Genomic DNA, 5,169 nt, shown 5'->3' on the forward strand with positions numbered 1-5,169 from the left:
CTTTGTGTGAAACTTTTCAAAACGGGTCTTCATTGCAAATACATTTCATAAACAAGCTGATTAATGTACAAAAATTGGCTTACACCCGTTTCGCCAATTTTTTTAATATGCCCAATATTTTGTTTATTAGGGTATTATATTGAAATTGGATAATATCCCTTAGCGAATTTTCTATACTATGCCCAATATTTCTCAATTGTAGGCATTAGAAGGCCTATGTATCCCCAATACGCATTCTTAAAGACCTATTTGGCTCTTCAATAGACATGTAATTTCCGAAATGTTACATTATTCCCCCCTTAAAAAAATTTATCCCCGAATGACACTTATAGATCATTTAAAAAAAGAGGGGAGTTACAGAAAAATTCTCTTTCATGCTCAAACGTGTCTCTTTTTGTGAATATCTAATTCACACTTATTTAGATGATTCATAACCTTCAAGCTTATATAAAGCTTCATATTTGAGATTGAGGATAATCCTTCTCAGTCACAATTAAATTAATGCACATAAAAAATCATGCAACACAAAAATCATGGCTACGCTACACAAAAACAGCAACATGAATACAAGAATGAAATCATTTTAACTCATATAATGCAAGTATAAAACATATGATTATGGACATACAACACAAAAATTGACTAATACACTTATATCTTAGAGTTTCTTAAACGAAAAACCAGACTTTGGAAGAGTATATTTAGCCTCAAGAATAGAAAAAGTACGAGTAATGGGATCTCATTATCGGTCTCGGCCTCCCACGTTGCTCCTTCAATATGGTGGTTCCTCCATTAAAACTTTACGGAGGTACCTTCATTCTTTCTCTACCATTTCACTTGGTGATCTAAAATTTCCATGGGAACCTCTTTGTAAGAAAGGTCCTTATCGACTCATTACCCCTTAGATAACATCATGTTCACCTTAACAATTGAAATTATTTGGCTTATTGGATTTGAGCCACACCCTTCCATTCCATACCAAAAAATATATAAAATTCAAGCATGCTTATTACTATTAGGTCGCCAAAGAATAATCTATCAAGATAGTTGTTGGGTAATCTATCTATACTCTTTCACCTATAATTTTGTCTCATCTTGCAAAGACTAGAACTTGAGCCTAGGCCCTTAGACAACTCGACCATCCTAACCTATATCCTGTACCATACATGAGACACATACTTTGAGATGGTGTGAAGATAACTCAGCATTATCCTCTTCATTAACACCCATAGAAGGCATTAGAACCTAACGTGCACTCATCTCCATGCATACGACCACACTAATCGCACACTCTTGCAGCTGGGTGTTGAGGAGGAATTTTGTTTCCGCCAAAAACGGATTCTCCAACTCTACTCCCTACGTTTTTTCTTGTGTTAACGCACACACAAGAAGGAAATTACACTCTATAATGACACAAACTGTTAAATCTCTAGACGTCAAGATAAAGAGTAGAAGAAGTGAGGTTTCTTATCATCACTTAGTCTCTAAGTCATGATTGTGGCGCGCTTCACAACCATAATCTATAAACTGCATAACATGGTTTTTTGATATTTAGTCTGTAGGTAATTTAACCTCATGCTCTGATACCAGGTTTGTCACGACCTGGGTTCTGGATTTCAAATCGCAAGCAGTGTCATTGACTTGTCAAAGTCGAAGGTGTGCTTTATCTTGAATTCATCACATTCATTTGATAATATTTAGCGGAAAGTTTAAAACTTTTAAACATATGAAGTATACATAGAGTTCATATATTTATTTCATCAATTCATCATATACTAAGCTCAACATAAATATATCTATCATAAGAATCAACTTGAAATAGAAGAAGAATATATCATAAATATGTTTGCTAAACACGACTTAATTTGAAAAGCTTCGAAATGAAAATATGAAAGAAATTCTAGGGACAAAATCAACTAGATTTTTCAAAAACTAAGGCTAGACGAAAATTGTAGCATCATCGTTATCAAGAGGACCTACCAAATGGTCTGGAGAAACGCTCATGTCCAAACCGTTGAAAGAGTTGTCAATCTATCCCATAACTTGCACCTATAAAATATTAAATATTAGGGGTTAGTAAACTGGTACTAAGTTTGGGTGTATGCACATATACACAATAGGGTATGCATGATCAAAGAAAGCTCTTCATAAACAACATGTTATTTCTGGAAAGCCTACTCACTAGTTTTTTGTAAATGGTTAGTTGTTAATTGAGGTATAAATATGATGTATTTTAATGCATTCAAATCACACAACTCATTTTATATATTATTACAAAAAATTAGTATCATCAACATAATTTTAGAAAAATTTGGGAGAACATTTGAGATTTTTGATCCTCTTAGGCCGATACCTTTTCTTCTAACACTTAGATTACTATTCAGTCTTTTTGTTCTTGTTGTTGTGTAGTTCAATAATTCTTTTGGTCCTATGAATTAATTACAAGTTCAATGATTGATTTTAGTCTCATACACACAATGAATCGATGTAAGAAATTGAAGGAATAAGGAATGATTTCCCTACCATATAGTGGGTCATTCATTACACTATATATTCATCACCTTTCATAAGAAATCTCTACTTATCATGCCATTTATTTTATTACTTTAATGTTTTATATATGTTACATTTCTTATACACAAGACTTTGGAAGAGTGATATAGCATAAGACATCTCAATTGAGCTCCTAACATATGGGACCTCCACCCGAGAGCCTTCTTTAGCAAACACAGAGTCTACTTGATTCCTTCATTCGTACATCACATTATTCATTTCATTCATTCGTAGGCTTATGTAAAAACCAACTATACATAGGATGATGTTTATGACTCTCATTGGGTTCATGAAGTTCGATTACTAAATTACCCCTAAGTTTTTAGGACCATAAATAACCTTTTGGATCATCCTAGGTTAGGTACTATGTTTTCTCTTTAAATAGTACAAGGTTAGCGTCAACCCGGTTTTAGTCCTAGGTTGTCGGGTGCAGATTTTGGTATAATTTGGTTAGTTCTAGGTTATTTAGTTAATTAGTGCAGTAGGGTAGAGTCCAGAATTGGTAGGTAGGTTAGGCCCCAAATGGAGTTGGAGGTTAGGCCCTAGAATTGGAAACTTCTTCATATGTCTTGCGCATGTTCTTGCAAATGGGTTGGTTGAACTTTCTTAACTAACTAATATTTATGTCCTATGTGGAATACATACTTATTTTCCTAAGGATCGTCACTATGTACTTGGGCACTATTTAATTTACATGATCATTTTAAATGGTCCTGTAGAATGGTACTAGGCTTCACACTTGGATATGTAGTACTTTGTGTGAAACTATTTTTAACGGATCTTTCTTTTAGCTTAGGGTCCTCATTGCAGGTACGTTTCTTAAACTGGCTGATTAATTTTAGAAAATTGGCTAACACCCTTTGAGCCAATCTTTTCTAATATGCCCAATGTTTCTTATTTGGGTATTGTATAGGAATTGGCTAATAGACCTTAGCCAATTTTATATACATGCCCACTATATCTCAATATTAGGCATTAGAATGCCTATGTATCCCCAATACACATTCTTACAAACCTATTGTGCTCTTCACTGGACATGTAATTTCTGAAATGTTACAAACATTTGTCCCCGAATGACACTTATAGACCATCTAAACAAAGAGGGCGACTTAACGAAAGTTACTCTATCATGCTTAAACGTGTCTCCTTTTTAATATCTAATTCACTCTTATTTGGATAATTCATAACTTTCAAGCTTATCTGAAGCTTCATATTTGAGATTGAGGATAATCCTTCTCAGTCACATTTAACCTAATGCACATAAAAAATCATGCAACACAAAAATCATGTCTAAGCTACACAAAAACAGCAACATGAATACAAGCATGAACTCATTTTAACTCATATATTAAAACTATAAAACACACGATTATGGACTTACAACACCAAAATAGACCAATGAACTAAAATCTTAAAGTTTCTTAAACAAAAAACAAGAGTTAGGAAGAGTATATTTAACCTCAAGAACAGAAAAAATGAGGGTAATTGGATCTCATATCGGTCTGCGCCTCCCACATTGCTCCCTCAATATGTTGGTTCTTCCATAAAAACTTTATAGAGGCACCCTCCTTTTTCCTTTACCATTTCACTTGGCGATCTAAAATTTCCATGGGAACATCTTCGTAAGAAACGTTCTTATGGAGTAATAACCCCTTAGATAACATCTAGTTGGCCTTAAGATTTAAAACTATTTGGCTTATTAGAATAAAGCCACACCCTTACCAGGCCAGATCTAATTCATTTCAAAATTGCAACCTTACCACCCTATTTCAATAGTCTATGGTAGTATAATACTTACGGATCCAATCCATACTAAAAAATATATCAAATTCCAGTATGTGTATATCTTTCACCAACTCCTTTTTCACATCCACAACGTGGGCTGTACTTCCCATCCTTATCCTACTCAAAACATCAACTACTACATTATCCATTCCTGGATGTTAGTGGACATTCATGTCATAGTCCTTCAACAACTCTAACCACCTCGACTGACATAGATTAAACTTCCTTTGTGTGAAAACGTACTGGAGACTTTTCTTGTCTGTGAACACATCCACCTGCATTACATACAAGTAGTGCCTCCACAATTTTAGTGCAAACACCATAGCTGCGAACTCCAGGTCATGAGTGGGATAATTTTTTTCAAGAACCAAGAGATGTCTAGATGCATAAACTATAACCTTACCACAATTCATAAGATCACCACCCAAACAAACCCTACATGCATAGCAATAAGAAGTATAAATCTAATGAACTTTGGCAAACCAATCATTGGGGATAAAGTGAGTTTGTCTTTGAGCTCCTGGAAACTATTCTAACAAATCTCCTCCTATTCAAACATGACTTTCTTCTTCGTCAGAGCTGTTAGTGGGGAACCAATGGAAGAACCCTCCACGAACATGCAATAATAATCTGCAAATACGAAGAAGCTATAGATGGGAGTAAGAGGTTTCAGCTAGTTCTTAACAACTTCAATATTTCTAAGGTCTACCTCCACATCTTTTTCGTACACAACATGAACAAAAAACGTCACTGACCTAAGCTATAATTCACACTTGATGAATTTGGCATACATCCGATGTTGTATAAGTACCTGCAAAGTTAGTCTGAAAT

This window comes from Solanum lycopersicum, chromosome 3, assembly GCF_036512215.1.
Source record: "Solanum lycopersicum chromosome 3, SLM_r2.1".
In the NCBI taxonomy this organism is placed as follows: domain Eukaryota; kingdom Viridiplantae; phylum Streptophyta; class Magnoliopsida; order Solanales; family Solanaceae; genus Solanum; species Solanum lycopersicum.